Source organism: Haemaphysalis longicornis, unplaced genomic scaffold, assembly GCF_048455015.1.
Source record: "Haemaphysalis longicornis isolate Haplotype H1 unplaced genomic scaffold, Haemaphysalis longicornis Haplotype H1 scaffold_1, whole genome shotgun sequence".
Taxonomy (NCBI): Eukaryota; Metazoa; Arthropoda; class Arachnida; order Ixodida; family Ixodidae; genus Haemaphysalis; species Haemaphysalis longicornis.
This window is the reverse complement of record NW_027526203.1, coordinates 239,325,660-239,345,326: the sequence shown is the minus strand read 5'-3', so window position 1 is coordinate 239,345,326 and position 19,667 is coordinate 239,325,660. Positions and strand designations below refer to the sequence as shown.

The following is a 19,667-nucleotide window of genomic DNA, read 5'->3' as shown; positions in this document are numbered from 1 at the left end:
CAATGAAACGAATGCGAACAGAAATCGGAAGAAAGAAAGGTAGGCTGTGCAGCCAGATGCGTGGGCGAAGACGGGCTCACATGGCAGACGGTTGTTGTTCTGCCGTAGGAATACGTCCATGGCTGTATGTTCCTTTTCTTCCACCATTTCCCTTGATTAAAAGATCTTGTGTTTCGGTACTCCGTGTGAGTGAAAGAGCTGATCACTTCGTCTGGCTCATCTTTCGTCTCATAGCGCGCCCAAGCAAGGGTCTTCATTACGAAAAATAATAGCTTTGTTTCTCAATTTCTGCAAGTGCGGAAGTTTTCACTATGCGTGATGGGTGCATTTAAAGCTTGAATAGTCAGCTAAAGGTCAAACGTCCGCTCACCTCAAACTTATCGGCTGGGCGTAGACGACTTTGAGCCGAACGTTTTTGCACAGTTTGACTGAGCTGAACAAAACTAAATTTACGCGATAGCACCGCCATGCCTATATAAGACTGGCGAGTAATGTTTACAATGGGGGGAGTTTGTAGAGTCAAACATCATGGGGATAAATCAGGGTACGTGTGTCAGCTGCCGTACAGTTCTAACACAGTAGGAGTTGTCATAAGGCTGAAATTGACATTTCAGGAAACAAGAAATATTTATCAGTAAAGAAGTCATGCCTGCTCTTACGAGGGCAAGTGATCCTTCGACGTGTAGAGCAAAGGGGTGGGGGATATAAAGGTAAGTGGGAAGTAAATAGCTTGAGAAGATAGGAGGCCAGTGCCGAGGAAGGCGGTGAGGTCGCCTTGCCTTGTCTGCTCCTTTTCTTAAAAGAAAGCAATGTCTCAAGACGCTCTTTTACAATTATGCTTCCAAAGTTCTTTCCTGCTCCCTCTGCCCCTTCCTATCTGAAACACACGCGGTCATTCCACCCTGTTCGTCTGCTCATTTTCAGACATTTATTTGCGGCGTGCGTACAGGACACCTTGCTCTCTTTAGTTTCGAATATATACGTAAATGTGTCAGTTGGTTGCACTGACTACTTATTCCAAACTTAATGCTGTGATAAGGGGAACAGTATAATCAAAATTCGGGATCACGCCTCATATACGCCGCCTATTCACAGCCCATTCAAGAGACACCTGCCCTCTTGAATATCAGCTTCTAGTTAGCAATTGCGTAAGAATTGTGTAACTCGGTAGCAATTGTGTAACCCAGATATCCGCCGGTTGTTATTTGCCGCATTACATGCCCCGTCAAAATGCACCTTTTCTCTCTCAATTTCAGCTAAGATGTCGTTCACTCGAGTCTGCTCCTTAATCCAAGAAGCTCGTTCCCTACCATTAGCATTACCCCTATCATTTCATTATTTGTATAAGTCATTAGCTTGACCTATGTTCCCAATCGAGGCTATTATTAAGACCCCAGGTTTGTGCCCCACAAATCATCCTCAGGATTACGCGCTGGTTGTATATCGTTCTTTTCCCGCTCCAACCTACATATAATTGAACGTAAATATATTTCGGCAATAAGTTGTACGTTGCACAATTAGGTTCCTACACGCTACGCATTTATTCCAGAAACTTGATATTTTGCAGTTATCCCTGAGAGCGGTATTTATGTCCAAAAATAAATTGGGCGCATTTAGGTTACTCGTGAGAAACTTTTAATTGCTTTTCGTCAGGCAGGAATTTTAGGAACATAAAAATTGAAGTTGTGCAGCTTTACGAAGATGTTTCGTACAAAGTGTCCATATAAGTTCGTGTAGAGGCGAACCGTCTAATTACGTCCAAAGCTGTTCCCGGTAAGTACGGATACATTCGGTTAGTGTGGGACCTTCTGCCTAATTCTAACGTGCATAATACATTAATAAACCGATTATTCTTAAAGGTCGGAATCAATATTATCATTGGACTACATGATTGATCAATTGGCCTTCGTCTATGCGTTCAATAAGCTGCTTCCGATTCTAAAAGGTTAAAGAAGCAAATTTTATCCTTACGGTACATTCGTATGAACATCGCGAGATTAGGATGAACAAACGTATGGGTTTTGCCCAACGAGTAGCTGGTACACACAAAAGAAAAAAAAAGGATTGGAAAACCACGTCAAAATGTTTAGTAAATATCACTGGCGCTGCCAATACCCCAACGCCCCAATATGAGCTGCAAGAACTTTAGCGCCAAGGTCAAGCCCACAGGGGATGCGAATGTGCACGACAAGGGAAGGTGGTTGCCGAAGGCTCGACAGCGCCTGTCACAAATTTACCGAAGGAACGGACAGAAACGGCAATTGCCACATATAGCGTGCTACGCTTGCCGCGTGGCACGCCAAGAAAATATCGCTCGGTCCGCTTCGTCTAAGTTCCGCTGAATGACGCACTGCTGCCTGCTGCTGCTTCCAACGGAGCAAGTCTGACGAGCAACGCGACCTGTCACGCTATCTGAATCAACAAATGTGGCTGGTCGCTTTGCGATATTTCGGAACCCGAAACGCCCGGCTCGAATTTCGCAACGCCAAAATGGAGACCGGACTTTTAACTCCAGACGGCATGCCGAGTCTTGCACATGTGATAATTTTTTTTTTCATTCGTAACCTCAAATCCTCATACACGTTCGCTGGCGGAGTCTGGCTGCAGGAGGTTTTAACAGTACAGAAGCTGTACGATGAAGTAGCGCCACGAAGATCACGTTGTACGACGGGGAAATGTCACGATAACACGATAGAAGGATGTAACTATGAAAAATAGCATGGTAGGGCGGTGCCACGTCTGCCCGGTCGTTTCTTTCGGTTGAGCCGCCGTACAGCCGCACCTTTTTGCATTATTTTGCTAGACGTTGCCACAATATTCCAGACGCTCTTTGGCCCGCCGTGAGCGCGTCGCTTTAGCTTATGCTTTTATAAAGCTTCATTTCTGCGCCGCCCACTCGCTGTTTCGCCGTACGATATAAAATTTCCGTCGCATGTGGTTAAATCTGTGCCCTTAACAAATATTTCTAGGTATGCTTCGCCACAAAAATCACGGAGGAGCAGTTCCGGCGTAGAAACGAGGAATATTTAACTAGTGTCGAGGCGTGGCATAAAATTGAATGGAACGAGAAAAAAAAAGAGTCCCCGCTGCGACATTGCGTATAGCAATACCTTGTGCTCACATTGGGAAATGTCCTTACGCAGCGGACATTCTTGGGCGTAATGGTATGCTGGGCCTCAACATACATTAAAGTTTCGCCGTTGGTGGCAGCGACTGGTAATGATGGAGCATTGTGGCGAAGCAGACTAACGGGTTCTTTCAGAATGCAGCTGTGCTGTCTGTCATTCATGAAATAAAGTTGCGATTACTGCAAATACTTCAATTTTTCTACTCTAATGTTTTCGTTGGGGTGATTTCTGCAGTAGGGAGTTAAAAAAAAAAGATCAAATTGTAGTCTTGCGTAACGAAGGTACACCTGGGTTACCAGGCACGCTGTAGGGAAAACCTACGGATTCATTTTGATCACCTGGGCATCTTGAAAGTGTGTCCAAATACCGACCCACAGAAGTTTTATGTTGGATTTTTTTTGTCTCACCATACAATCAGCCACCCCCGCGGCCGAGAATAGAATCTGCGGCCCTTGCTCAGTAGCGCTGCTTAGATAGACGTCTCTTTTAGAGCGAAAGGTCTGTGCGGGGGCTAGCCATGGGAACTACGCCTTTGAAGTGCGCGAAACCCCGAAATCACACATGATGGTTATTGGCAGTCGGAAATGCAATCAAGTCGTTCGTCACTTTGACGGCCTCCGCGGTGAAAAAATATTTTTTTTTGTACTTTAATGCCTAAATAATATTCCAGCTTCTGGTAGCTTTCGCAACCTTTGAAGGCTAGAGTTGTTTGAAGTAAAGGTAATTGCATCGTTTAACGCTGGGGGGTTGGGTGGGGACTGTGCCTGCACATCCACGTACAAGAGGTACGAACACTGGGAAAGGGGACATTCGATCACCCCTTGAGCATTCGTGCTCCTTGCGTAATTTGTTCAGATACCCCTCGATGAAAAAGTTCACAGCAAATGCATTTTGTTGCCTTAGCATTCTTCCACATTACAGAAAAAGAACAGCCCGTTTCTTTTCCAACCGTGCCACAGTTTGGCTTCGTCGAAAACCCAGCGACTCCACTCGCCACATCCCCTAAGGGTGTAATCTTCGTACACGAGAACAAACGTACATTCTCATCGCCTTCTATTTTCGCCGGGTCCCTGTTCATCGTCTCGAGCGGTTCAGACGCATCGCGTGAGGAAAGGGGTGGGCGGCAGGAACGACCTGCCATACAGATAGCGCGTTTGGAACAGTTTGGTGGAAATGGGGCCTCTGCGTATTGATCGCGGAGGAAGAGATTAGGTGATTGTGAAACAAGCAAAGGGCGGCCGCGGAGCTGTAATGTCCTCAGAAAGCCACCACCGTGAAATGCCAAGGATCGATGGGCCAGTGGCAATGGCAGACTCAGAGCAAACAACCTGAAGGAGAGCGCCTCCCGCTTAGCGAGGGACATGACTCGGCACTTTTTTGCCATTTGTTCTGGGAAAACCAATATGCAGGGGGCGTCATTTGCTCATTTGTCTACCCTTGTGCCGTGCTTACTGAACGACGATTTGAGTGGAGCCGCCCTGTGCGACAGCGCCACGCCACTTTGTCCGAGTGCAGTAATAAGAGCTGGCTGGCATTCGTCTGGAGAGATCCCTGGTTTGGTTTCATTGCCCTTTAATTCGGCGGATAACGGGCGAACAAACATTGGGCACGTATACTCTTCGAAACATGTCAGTGTACTAAGAGGGAATAAATAAGCCGTTCCTTGCGCAATGGGTCCCGCGAACAAACAACCATAAAGAAGGGAATCGGCAAGAGTACTGCCAACCTTTGGTGTATTGGTGAACGCTAATGTACGTGTACTGATGCAATGTTTGACACTTGGTTACAGCAAAATCCTCCAGTGCGGTGCACTTCGGTGGCCCGTTGATTTGCCTTGCATGCGTAACAAGGCCATAATCAAATCAGGGGGTATACTCAGTGTCCCATTATCGCGATTACTCTGATCTGAGGCTCATTCGTATGTTGTTTCAGTATGAAGTCAAATGTAAAATTTCTCGTGCTGCCAAAGTCGGTAAAAAAACACGAATTGCAAGGACGACCACATAAGGTAAACGTTCAGCGTCAGCATTAACTAATAACTTTTTTTTTCACATATTTAGAAAAATGCTTGGACATGAACAAAAAGCTACAGCAAAGTAGCTTGACGAGGTTCCTGCCCATTTCTTGCCACCGAGAAAAACAAGCAGATTAAAATGACCATAAAATACGCGTCAGCAGCGCGTAACATAGTCATAAACATTCATAAAAAAAGAAACGCATTTTCGTTCAGATGTACAAGAGCACACGTATGATAGCATAATCTTACGTATTTCACATTTCACATATACAGAGAGTGTACATAATGAGAACGCGTAAATAAATTTGTCACTAAATATACACATATTAACAAGGTATCAACGAAATTTTTTTAATAAAATAAATGCGGTACTTAGAGTCAAGTATACACGAACATTGAACAGGAGATATTACATAAGCATGAAATTTGTGCGATATTTAAAACGCAAAAAAAGAAAAAAAAAGATGGGCGTAATCATTTTATATCCCGGATAAGATATATCTAACGTTTTTATTAACAGTGCACAATCAATTTCCTGACACTGAAGGTGTCCTAAGAAAGTGGGCATGCAGTGCTCTAGTCTATCGAAACCATGATTTGTGCGAGAATAAGTTATGAGGTGTCCTGAGACTACGTATACATACGACATCATGTGCGGCTATTTTCACGTGATGCTCGAAACGAATTTGCGAAAGAGTACACATTCTCTAGCAAAAGTTTCGCACTTATTGTACAAGTGACACGCTCCCAATAAACCACAATTATGTCACATATTACCGGCAAACCCCCCAACAGGCTGTATTAAATTGCTGAGCACATCGGCAGCGCACTCTTCTTCATGTCAGTGATATCGCATCCAAAGCAACCGTCATCTTGACTGATTCTCAGCAAGCGTGCAGGTTCTTCAAGTCGTGAAACAGCCGGACAACGACGTCGAAATTAAGTGGGAACCGACCCAATCCTCCCACGAGGGCAATGAATTGGCTTTGTAGGCCAAGCCACGTAGGAGACCACCGAGCTCGTGCAATTAAAGACGTACCAAGAGATAATCGCACAACACTGCAGAGTCAAAGGCAGGCCACTGCCGCTACCACATCCGCAGCTCACGAAAATGCAAGAAACAACACCCACACTACTCCAATCCAACAATTTTCCACACTCGATCAGAATGCACCTATGGTTCCCTTATAAGGCTGAACTTTAATGTAAATACTGCACACAACTAGGAACACTCAGACACATCGCCCTAAGTGCGAGCAAAATTCAATCCTACACCACCGCGGTGGCTCAGTTCGTAAGGCGTTGTGCTGCAGAACCCAAGGATGCGGGTTCGATCACGGCCGCGGTGGTTGCTTTTCTGATTGACGGGAAAAGCAGAAACGCCCGTTTGTCAAGATTCCGCAGCACGTTAAGCATCCCCAGGTTGCCAACAGTAATCCGGAGCCCTCCACTACGGTGCGCCTCATAGCTTAGGTGTAGCTTCGGCGCGTTAAATATCGTAATTAAAAAATCAATCCTACCACCCCTACACCCCCTCCCAATTTTCAAGAGCAGAAGGAGACGCTGTTGACATGCTCCCGCCTGGCCGATCACCTAGGATTGCTGGTTGAGAGAGCCGCTTTTAGCCAAGATGGCGCATAGATACCCGTGAAGATGGCGCGACTTCTCCGACAAGAACACATTGCTGTAAATAAAGAAGTTTCTTCGCCATCTTCGCCGGCTGCAGACGGGATCATTCTACCGCCCCTCAAGGCTGAAACACATCAACCCGTCCTTCTGGGGTTCGTCTAACTTCTGCGCCCAGTGGGCAGATACATATCGTATGGTACCGACCTGCCAATATAATCCAGGTATTAAAAGCCAAAGTGAAGCCAACGAGAAAGGGCTGGGAGGGGGCCCTGTCCAGCTGCTCGGACCTGGAGTCTCAGCGGGCTCTCGTCCAGCGGGCACAGGCGGCGGCCTCGACCAATGGGATCCCGGACTGAGGGACACCACCCACGCTAGGGAGGCTTAACAGCCTCTCCCTTCTTTTAACTCTGCCCTGTACATAATTAAAGTTTTCCTCCTCCTCCTCCTCCTCCTCCTCTTTCTCTCTCTCTGTCTTCATTTTCCGGTTACCCTACAGTGTCCTCTACCAAATATTGACGGCGCAAGTTTTTCAGTTCCAACAGCGGCATCACATTTACGCACACTTACGCTTCGGCTCTAGTAAAGGCATAGGTGGGATATCGGCACACTACAGCGTAGTAGTCACAGATAACGCTGAACTTCGCGACACATTTGCGTGGTAATCTTGAGGATTGTAAGTGCAGAGCACTTTAGGGACTCGGCTTGTCGTCGTAGAGTGTCCGCGGTCACGCTATCCAGCCGCCGGAGTAACGCGGCGTCACGCACCCAAACAGAGGCTTTATAAAGATTCCGCTTGAAACGATAAATTTATTATCAAACAGTCGTGGTATCACTGATAAAGCGTAGCAATAAGAAGCAATTAATCAAGTGCAGCACCTGCTGTTACAAAACTAACAGAGCCCAAAGGCTAGCAGTTACAGACACTTACAGAAACAAGAAAACAATTTCAAGTTGATTACAAACAAAAGATTAACATGCAAACAATGTAGAGTTCGTTACAACCAAACGGTTAACGTGCCAGGGAAACAAGGGTACAAAAGCATTCAGTCGCAAGAATGAAACAATATACGGCACAAGGGCGGTGTTAATGCCACAACGAATACTACGGTGCAATAACAACCAATTCTAACCACGAAATAACCATTTTAACAATGAACATCTCTACGGACGCAGGTCTCGAAAACTGGCATCAATAATTAACCTTTTGTTCAACACTTCTAGAAATCGGGTAGAACAATGTTGCAAAAACTCTCCCTCGCCCAATAGCGCCAACTCACATTCCAGAAACGTCACGAAGTGTTGTCTGAAAAAAGAAAACAAGAGCCACCGCATACGTACACTCTTAATCTGGATCCACATAAGATCCACTTAGTAACTGGAACTTTTTTGCAAAACAGTTCCACTTATATATTTGGAACGGTGTTCCACATACCCCAAAAATGTAAGTGGAACAGTGCACCACATATTTTTGCAGCTAAATTATCTGGATCGGCGTTCCAAATAAAAGTATACGGATCACTGTTCCAAATAAACGGGTAGTGAAGTTACTGGAACACTGATCCATGTAAAATGATTATGGATTTATCCGGTGCGCCGTTCCAGGTACCTTCAGACCAGCTGTTTATATAAAACGCTGTTCCGATAGACGTTGAGAAGCTGTCTATGGGACTCCACTTTTCCGATATATCTGCTTTCCTGTTGGTATAAACTAAGGTCATTTGCCAGGCTGGCGGATGCATTGGTATCAGAAGGAAACCGCAAGCACCATTCTAACGCAGCCTTGACATATGTCCCACAGTGATACCAACAATTGGAAAACAGAAACCGCCGCAGCAGTGTGGTCCCTGACAGTTCCCAACAGTTGCCTATCGGAGCACAGTTCTATATAAAAATTGGTCTGAGATACCTGGAGCGGCACACAGAGACTTTGGCTTCATCCGCCGCATCCTGTTTTGGGTTTTGGCTGCATGTAAAAGAAACAAGACTCGCATTAAAATACATACCAAACCAACTATTAGCACTGATACAATGCTTTTCAAAACACTAAGCAAATTTTATTCGCTCGTATTATTGCGTACATTTGAGATACGGAGACATATCTGTTTCCACTTGGGCAGAAAATGACGAGCGTACAGGATGAAATACCAAAACGATATCAAGTGGCCAAAACGATCTAAGTGGCATTTTCCTATTTTCGCTAATATTTACCATTCTTTTTTGCTAAAAAAACATGGGTAATAAACATGGCTTTAAGCGCAACCGCGTCACAAACACACTTGTACATCTACCCTCGCACTAACTCAAAAAGCATTACACAACAGTGAGCATAAAATATGCTGTTTTATCACATGAAATCAGGTACCGCAAATGCGGAAGTACCCACAGCGCGTGCCATACCATGTTTACGCATCCCGCTTCCAAAATATGCAGTTTGCTATTAAATCGTAGGGAAAAGCAAAAAATACAAGCCATACACGGTTGAATTATCACAAGACCTACAAGAGTGCAGGAAAAGAACACCGGAGCCAATACTAACAATATAACATTTGCACAGAAAAACTTACCGGAAGCATGTGGCACTATTGCACAACTAAAACATACACCATATATCAATATCAAGCTAACTGTAATATCAAGCTAACTGTAGCCAAAACCGACTATATACGCGCCCTGAAAAAGCCTTTCACTGAAGCCGCGTTGCTTCCCCGACAATTTGTAGCTATTTAAAATAACTTATCCAAAAAAAGCTCATAGCACCCAGTGTGAATCTTACAAAATTTTACAAACCAGATAGCTCGGAGCATGTTACGCATTTTAAAATTTAACAAGCAGCCTAACTCTAAAGGCGTCATTAATTCCTTCAAGAACAATTCAGACATCCCAAATAACCAAGCCAGGTAGCGTTGAAACATACAGGTGACCAATTTTACCAAGCGAACTTGGAAGCATTTTTCCAGCTGGAACATTTATCTGAGGTAAAATTCACAGTTGCGTGCTATACAAACCCTACTATCATGACGACAGTATGCTTGTGACCAAAGCACTGCCTCTAACAAGCAAGAAATGCAACTTAGTCCAAAGTAAACAACTTTTTCAAGCCAAATATTTATATTTCGCATTCTTCTAGGGCTTAGGTATCAGCTAAGATACAGTACAAAAATTGATTAGTAAAGCCCCAAACCGTCTGTGTAAATAATTACTCTCACGTTTTCATCCATCAACAGCAGCACTGCCATGGAAAAAATTACCAGCTGCAGTTGAATAATAAAAACGTTACAGTGCAGTGCCATTAACTACATTAACCGAGTAACAGAGTAGCTGCAAAGGCAGCCTGCATTTTGTGCCAATAATGAAACATTGCAAAGGAAAGCACGACTTCACTTTTGCAATTGACATGCCGCTTGCATCTACCAATCATTTGAACCACGACATATCTTTCCGAATAGGCTTCAACGTCTAACAATAATTTAAAACCCCAAGTAGAGTGACCACATCAAGAACAGAGCTTTCAACTTAAATAACACCAGGCCACTGTTAAATGGCCAAGAACTCTGCAAAAGTCCCAAGAACTCTCCAAAGTCGCATAAGTTTCAGGAGATTAAGATGAAATATACGGCGAGGAGGATGACCACATCTTGATGTGACAACGCAGGCGGAAAATCCATGACGTGTTTCTCGCAGACAATATTTACGCTGCCATTTTCTTCTCTCAAAATAACTGGACCTCGAGAATAACTGGACCACGTCATGTACCTTTAAGGAAGGAACAAGAAAAGTTTGTTAGACGATGGCTTTAAATGAGTGAGTTGCTTAGGATACCCTTTTATAGCACAGTAATTGATTGAAATATCAGCGATTTCTTGGTTTCTTTTCTGGGAATGCTGCTAACAATGTACAAAAAATATTAGCACAGACTGTCAATGGCCGTTCTCTAATTCTGGAAAGCAACCGCACTGGGTGTGGCCGTGGTGCCGTATTATCACAGCAGCAACTCTCAATGTGAAAGCAAAATGTTTGCTAAACTTGAATGCAAAATAATAGTTTTTTTTGTCCACATGTTGAAGCATCCGAAAGAGGCTGAATGTGAAGGTATTTCCCAATATTGGAGTTCACGATTTATTTTTAACAGTAAGATTTTGCTACAAAAAAAACTACCACAAATTCAGTCCCGCAAAAATAAAATGCCAGCTTCAATAAACACTACCATAAATTGAGTCCCACAAAAATAAAATGCCAACTTACCCAACTAAAATTAAGATGCAGGCGTTCCTGGCAGGGCCTCCTCGGAGTGCATTTCCAGGAAAGTTTTGCCAACGTGTTCCCAAAAGCTCTTACTGTCGTTTTCACCTACAGGTCAAGTTGACACTGAAATGGTGTTCCGAAGCCATTGCGTATATTGCAACTACCTAAAAAGGGACCATCAAATTTCCAGAACTGGGAGTGCGTACTTACTTGTAGAATGCAATGATTTCATCCCGTACAACGGCTTTCATGTGTTTCCTTTTTGTGAACACACGCCTTGAAGAACGGTGAACACACGCCTTCAAGAACCAGGAAAATGGCAGTATGCATTCCTTGTTCCATTGTTTTAAGTCTCGGGCCGCCCTATTTCCTGGAAAATAAAAACAGTATAAAAATATCGAAGCATAAATTTACGCTTCCCTCTAAGAAGGGAGTACTACAAGATCTCGTACAATGCCTGATTAGTTGTGCTAAAATTTATTTTGCAGCACGAGCCCTGGTAACGTTTTCTGGCGAAACAATTTTAAATATAAAAATATTTGAACATTTTTAGGCTCACTGTCATTGCTCCATGCGGAGTGGTGAACGTCTGTATAATACGCAACACTCAAGAGGCACTCTTTCGTGGCTTTATGACTTCCACAATGCATTCATAATCTGCCACACTTGTCACGACGACGCCTCGGCGTGCCGAAGATGTCTTCAGCCACAGTGAATGCCGCAGCCATGATTTCAGAGGTATATGTAAGGAATGGAAATAATTCGTTTTAATTTCTGTTCTTCAGACAAAGGAAAACAATTGTCGCAAACTACCAGTGTAGAGACAAATGTTTCCACAGTCAGCCATAGTCTGCATCTGGACAGGTTATTCAGATCGAATACAGAATGTAGCAATCTGCTTTCGCAGTATATTTTCTAAGTTCAAGGAAACACAGAAATGGGTTAATGTTGGGTGCACATAGTGATGCAAGAACTTATTACCTGAGCGTTGTCGGAAATTATTTCGACTCTAGGGTTACCACCGACATTGACGCCATAAAAATGCAAGAGTGGCTCATTTCTACCGCGGTTCGTGAAGTAGCAAACACTAATTATGGGTATTGGATAATTATCCTGAAGTCTCAAGTTACCACTGACATTAACAGCATAGAAACGGCAGCACACTTTCTATATACCCGTTGCGTGTTGTTTCCACATTTCTTCCCCTCTACAAAAGAAACGTTTGTTACTGCGGTACTGCTAAGACAACTGTCCCTTCCATTTCTCTACACTTCAGGTAGTGTTATTTAAAATAGATCATCTCAATTGGTCAAAGGAATTGAAAGAAACATGGAACATAAACATGAAACATGGAAACATGGAACAGATAAACGTAAGATGACGCCTTGAAAGCACATCAACACAACTTGAAATAGCTTCTACCTTGCGCGCAACGGGCAAGGTCGAAGACTCCCGGTCTGGTAAGCACAGTAAATGCATTCTACTCAGCAGACTAACACAACGCCGCAATTGCCACGCAAGTTTTAAAAATACCAATAAATCTAAGGACGGACGCTCCGACAAACTTGTTTGGAAGTTGTACACGTGTGCACGCGCGATTATCGCTAGCGACTAACCCGAGAAGACTCGCTACCGCAGAGATACACAGCAACCGTCAATATACAACTAAGCAAAGCCACACAGTAAGAGAACATCCACTCATGAAACGCGCAAACCAGCGACTTCCTTAGAGCAATGGCTAACGAACGCAGTCAGAAATGTCCAGCCGACTCTGACCCACGAACACGGAAGTTTTGGTAAATTACGGCTGCAAACGTTTCTCCAACACAAAATGTTAGACGCCGCGACCACAAGCATGGACGACACACGAACAACGGGCAGAGAAGCGGTATGTTTATCGGACGCAGTTAACAAGGATGTCACTGAACAACAACCATTAACTAGCACATAAATAAGCAGCACTGACCTTTTTTGCGCCTCCTGGCAAAACTCCACTTCGTCGAACAGGAAATACAGCCCGGGGATATGAAAAAATTCGCAGTTCCACGCCGCAATCAAACCAATCAAACTTGCTAACGGCGCTAACGGCAGTGATGCCAACCTGAGGCAACACTTTATCCCTAGAATGACCCCTCGAAAATCCCTAGATAGCAGACAAAATCCCCAGATTGCATTTTTTTTAAATTTTCGCAAGTTGGCAGTCACCTTTTTTAGTCTAAACGCAGCTTGCTCTTCGCTTCGTTTGCTCTGAATCTTATTAGAGTAAGGATACAGCCTATAGCAGCAACTGCACCTCTTTTTTTCTACATTTTCTGTGGGGTGATGTGAATTCGCTTCTTCTAGCAGACGACTCTGGTTTCACAGCAACGCCTCTTGAAATGCTCTCGCAACAGTCTCTTCTCTGTATGCGCAAATTACCCAGGCAGCCGGCCGAGGCTTGCAGGACGACGAAAATGCTGGACATCGTGACACGTAACCCTTTGAAGTCTTAATCACAATACATTTCTTTCTTCATCCGCTTCAAATGCGATGGAGTGATCTGGAAGGTGTAGCAGGAGCTGTCCGTCAAGGTTCTTTTTGCGTGCAGCAAGCCGCACAACGCGTCTGTTGACAACCTGTTTCTTTGCTTTGTTTTCAGCAGATTTACTTGCGAAAACACGTTCGACCGCAGCGCTGGAGTGTGGTAGGCACAAAATGTTTTTCATAAACGCTGACAACAGGGGAAACTCTTGTGATAGAAATAGAGATAGCGAAGGAAAGTTAGAAATGAAAAATAGAAATTAGCAAAAAATTACATTCTTTGCAGGCGCTTATTGTTGAAAACGCGTGGTTACTCAGCAACACCAGTCACTAAGCTGCATAGCGTTTCATTTCAACCGACTCTAAAAAATCCCTAGATTTCACAAAAAGACGCCAAATCTTTAAAAGAGACAAAAAACCCCTAGATCTAGGGATAAATCCCTAGGGTTGGCATCACTGGCTAACGGTTCTCGCCAGCGTGACCGAGAATTTCTTTAGTAAATATCAGGCGCATCGCGCGAGCAATTGAGAAACCTGCCTGGGAATGCCACTGGTGGCGCTGCATGCGGAAGACCGTAAAATTAGCGGAGGGATTCCTGGAAGATGGGAGCGCTGCTCTCATTTAAAGTGTTGACGCAGTCCCGATTTTTATCCGTCGTCGTCGTACCCGTTGCAGCCCCACTGTACCGTGAATCAACGCAAAAACAGCTTTGCCGTGCTGCTGCTGACGCATGCGCATGGAATGCGCTACTGGAGCGGTGGTCTTTTCCTCATAGCTTCGGCAAACTTTCGTTCTCGCGGAGGCTTTGGCGATGCGCCCGCATAAAAGCTCATACAAACTCGGCACACGGGATGGCTTTTATTTGATTTGGAAAACGGGCATATGCGTCTAAGCGGACGTTTACGCCCGCTGAGGCCGAAACAAAGCTCAGATAATAGCCGCGTTAGCGCGTTAGTACTGGCTAAAGTTGTTTCTCGCGGAGGGCCGTGAGTGCGTGCGATATCCGAGGTTAACTTTGGATGACAATTTCTGCGTTACTGTTTACAATGAACGCAAAAGGGCGTGGCTTCATTTACTGCTTTTCTTGAGAACAAGCCTTTCCGTAGTCAATAAAATATACTGCGATGCTCTTAGATACCCACGTTATATAAAACTACTTATAGCTAATTAGCGAGTAATAATACATCGGCCCTTTTCCCTCCTGAACAACAATACTACAGGAAAACAGCAACTGGGGAAGCAGCTGGAGAAGGCGGGTCATTCAATGAACTTCAATTACTATGACAAGACACAACAACAGCAAGTTAACTCTGCGCATTTTTGCCGTTACTGCACAGCATAAATAGGAATTACAATGTCATTTCAGCATTAATACATACAAAATAATGCAGGTATCACGTGGTATATTTAGTTGTCCAAGTTTAGTTCCGTTCACCCAGTCAACCGCTCCCTCCAAAGAGGCTTTTGTTTTTGCTTGTGGAAATTAAGAGACTCACCTGTTAGCATTCCTATCGGAGTTACTACGTCATGACCAACGGACTTAAAAACCATCGTGCACCAATACGAATAGTTTTACAAATACATACCGATATTCACAACGGCCTAGTTTGCTTATTTTAGATATATGTCGCTTCTCTACTGAAACAAAGAAATAAAACTCTCGCATGGTAGACCGCTAGCGCCTTCCAGTGAAGACTGGATAAACCAAAATGCGTTTCTTGTTTTTTTTTTCTCTGCAAAGAAATGATATACATCAGTCTCCCGTTAAGACGAACCCGAAGGGACCGTAAAAATGTATTCGTATTATCCGAAATTCGTCTTAAAGGAGCCATGAAGACAAAATACAAGTTGGGTTTATTGGAAAGACGGCTTAGTCCAGATAACAATGATACCAATATCATCGCAATCTTCGAACAAATAACGGAGATATTAAAGAAAACGTGTGAAGCAGTCGCGACCCCCTAGCCAATTTCCCGCAACTTTTCTATGACGTCACGGAACCTTGTTTGTGGGATTGGCGGCCGCCTAACTGACCTGTCGCGACGACACATTACTGGACGTCTGTAATGGGGCCTCTAGTTCCATTTGACCGCATCACTTGAATGCTAACGTGCTGTTAACGCACTGAAAATTATGTTTTATTGTTGGCCCGTATGACGTCATTCTTGCTCATAACACGTCACTATGGCGCAAAATTTGAAAGTTTTAAATACTTATTGCTTTTTTCTGTTAAAAAAACATCTTTGGTGGCTGTAATGCTGCTGAGAGAGATACTGAATCCTAGTTCTTTCAAATTAAACAAAGTTGTATTTTTTCTTCATGGCTCCTTTAAGCGGAGGTGTATTGCAATGTGGACGTTACAAGAGAAAAATGTGGTTCTTAATCAGTGTTCGTTTTAACCAAGTTCGTCTTAACGAGGGTCTACTGTATTTCTAGAAGAAGCAAACCGGGTCGTTAGTGTCATTTCCGTGAATTTGTAAAACTTCTTGTATCGGTACATGATGCTTTTGAATTAGTAAGTCTCATGAATTTGAGTCATGAATTAGTGAGTCCCATATGAATTGGATCAGGTGAGTCACCCTTAATAGCATGCACGAGACGAAAAATGCTAACGAACATCCAAGCATATATAACTGCATGCGTGACATGCTGCGTGCAGTGTAAAATGCGGCACAGTCGGTTAACACTATGTATATACCGCATCAGGGCATAAATAACGTGGACTAAGTACCTATTTTACAGCAGATTGTAGCCATTTATACGTTCCTGTAAAGCACTTAAAATTGTGCACGTACTACAACGCAGCGAGCTGATGGCTGAGCATTGAGCAAAAGACAATGTTTCTGCGACGCTTTGTGAACCAAATGCAGAACATGCAATAGTCTCAACAACCATATATATTTCTTTAAGAGGTATCCACAAAAGCCTAATGAATTCTTCAGCACTACCACGGCTCTGTCCCAAACGCAGAAGGAGAACCTGAGGACATCTGGTCCTTCTCAAGTTCAAGTCATTGGTGATTTCAGACGTCCTGCGCGTCTGCAATTAGCAAAAGACGATATTCACCAAAGCGGTCTGAGCGCCGCAGACAACCTGAAAGGGGTTCGTGGAATTTCTATTTTCGCTAAGATACCCTTTTCTCGCACCTTTCATGCTTTGTACGGTGTTGTTATAGCAGTGGACATATTTTTTCTGTCAAATAACGTCACTAAAAATACGTCTTAGCCGTCTTATATAAGTAAACTGCTCTAAGACAGTTCCATAGATATCGACGAAGTTTATTAAATTTTATGTGGTGCGTGCGTGTGTGCGTGTGTGACTGCATGCATGTGTGTGTGTGTATGTGTGGGTGCGCGGGTGTGCATTCGTGTCTGTATCGATGTTTGTGGGCGTGTGCATGCAAGTGCGTGCGCTTGTGCGCCAAAGCGCGTCAAATATATATGTGGTTCATTGTTCCAGTTAACGTATCATGCCGCGACGAATTATAGGCAAACGTCACGTACGGCAGCGAGACGTCCCAGTCGCGGTGATCAGCGGAAACGTAGCAGGAAAGCATATCGGTCAAGGTACGATTTAAGCGTTCAGTAAGTCCGTTTGTCTGGGGATGGTACGCTGTAGTTATCTTATGTTTAGTAGAACAGGATCGGAGGATGTCGTCAACGACTTGTGAGAGAAAGCAACGGCCACTTAATGCACGATTCAGTGCATACTTCACTGCAGCGCACAAGTTATGTGGAACAAGACACGAACAAAAAATATACAAAAGCACTGTCCAAACTTTTTACTGGGACATAAGTGGAACAGTAACTGGAACGGCCGACAGCGCATCCCCTCATTTATTCGGTTCCACATAATAGCCACAAACCTAAAGAAAAGAAATGGACAGTTCCAGATAAGATCCACTTATATCTCTCGTTCCAGTTATTCTTCGTTTAGATCCAGATAAAAATATGTGGATCGCCCCGTTTAACTGGAACTTACATGGAACCAGATTAAGAGTGTAGCGTGTGATTCTGTGCAACGGCACTGCAGCGATTATCCCATAGTATATAATCACCAATTCCTACGAATAGTTTGCCTAGGGGAGTGCCAGGGCAATGTTCTATCATTTGATACCATGCAAGCCACAAACTTAGTGCGGCACGGTTTAAGATGCGCAAAAACTAGCGTGCTACAGTGCAGCTTAAGAAAGATACTCGCTTGTCTCCCAGTTAAGCCTTGCGGCCAAAAGTTAAGAAGATACTTGAACAAGTGGTTTTTATAGGCAGAACCGTTCGAAACTCATGGGACCACTGGCACTTGTCATGCATGTCCTCATGATTTAGCGCAAAGGAAAGTGCAGCTACATTTGAGGCAAAATATGTGGAATGAACCGGCATTCCCCGCGTTCATTTAGTTATAAATGCGCATTGGGTTGGTTTTTACGACAGTCAGCGAAAAAAAGTGGCCGCCGAAGAGAGAACGACGTGTTCAAAGCGGCGCAAAAAGGCTTGAGCACGTGCGCGATAAAAGAAATCACAAAAAGAACAGAACTTCTGCTCGTGCTGTTCCAGGCAGCAAGAAACAAAAGATAAAGAAAAGGACGCCACCTGTCCCGGGCGAAGGAGCGCGTGTACTGCGAAGGCGGGAAAATTGAATTGCATTGACTAAACCTATGTTAAATTCATGGAGAGAGGAGTGAGACAGAGAGGGGACGAGGGTGAGGGGTGCTAGTAAAGAGTAGAGAACGGCGCCACAGCCCCTCTGGCAAATCGCTGCTCTGCACTTCCGATAACTTACACGTTTCGTTTCAGTTCACTTTATTTATTATACCCTTAGGGGCCCGCAGGCTATACATAAGGGAGGGATGCGGAGATAACAGGGTTTCCAGGAGTACCACAGAAAAAAATAGGCAAAAACAACAATGAGAACACGAAAGCGGGAAAATACAAACAAAATACCCTAAATTAAAAATTACACAAGAAATGTACAAATGTAACAGCGAAGTCAAGCGAACAGAACTCTGATACAAAAAGTACTTGTAGCACTAATAGTACCATCAAGTCACAACAGCAGAATTTCATCATTAGTAAATTATGTGAATATCTTTTCAAGCTTTTTTCTGAAATGTTGGTTATCGGTGGACGTGGCATGCAGCCAGTCAAAGCATTCCATTCGATAATGGTATTAGGAAAAGAGGACAATATAAATGCTCACGTCCCGCCGATTATTGGGGCTATCGGGCAAGTGGTGGTTTAAGCGGGGCTGTTAGGAGCAATGTGTGTATTGATGGTGGCCAATAGTAGACATTGTGACGGAGGCATCGACGAGCAATGACGTGGCGTGATTCCAAGGTCGGGAGAGAGAGAGATAGTTTAAGGGCAATGACGCTGGCATGATTTGAATACTGCGAGGTGATGAAGCGGGTGGCGCGGTTTTGAACGGCTTCAATTTGTACAGTAAGGATGCATGTGATGAATGCCAGATGGCTGATGCATATTCCACTTTTGTAATGTTAATGGGCAAGTGATTTATATATATTGGTTCCCGGCCGCGGCAGCCGCGTTTCTGATACACTTTTAGTCAATTCCTGGTTATACGACCCGCATGCAGGCGGGCCGCCGCGTCAATTTAAAGCCGCTTATAAAGCGGCGGTTCAGGCGGCCTCGTGCGCAAGCGGCCCGCCAAACACGTGGCCCACCGAACACGCGGCCTGGCGTTTAGGCGGCCCTCTTGAAGGCCGCCTAACCAGAGGGCCACCTAAACCCCGGGCCGTGGGTTCGGCGGGCCGCTGGCCGTAATTTTTCTACGTGGCCCGTTATGCTAATCTATTCCCGCTTACGAAGCGGCCCCCAAATCATACGGCCCCTCACATAAGCGGCCTTTTTGCTTTTCACCAAAAAAAGAAAAAAAATATCCACATGGCCAGAATTGATTTGATACGTTTTTTTTTCGCTCGCATTGACAGGCCAACGTCAGCACCCCCTGATGAATGCTCCAACACATGTTACATCATGCGAGACATGTAAGCACATAGACGTAACCCTACGGAGAATCGAACCTGGGTCTACTACAACACATCAAAATGCAGATATCATAACCACTGCGCCACGACCCACGGGCTGCTGGGGAGTGCAAACATGGACCTATA

The 19,667-nt window shown here is 44.3% G+C and overlaps 1 long non-coding RNA gene across 1 annotated transcript; it reads right to left on the bottom strand.

Annotated features, from left to right (window-relative positions):
• Positions 1-8,738: 8,738 nt before the first annotated feature.
• Positions 8,739-13,070, bottom strand: LOC144168812 (uncharacterized). Its single transcript, XR_013322246.1, has 4 exons — positions 12,983-13,070; positions 11,227-11,386; positions 11,017-11,139; positions 8,739-10,527 (listed from the first exon to the last, which is right to left on the bottom strand). It is a non-coding gene; the product is annotated as an uncharacterized LOC144168812 (long non-coding RNA).
• Positions 13,071-19,667: the final 6,597 nt, after the last annotated feature.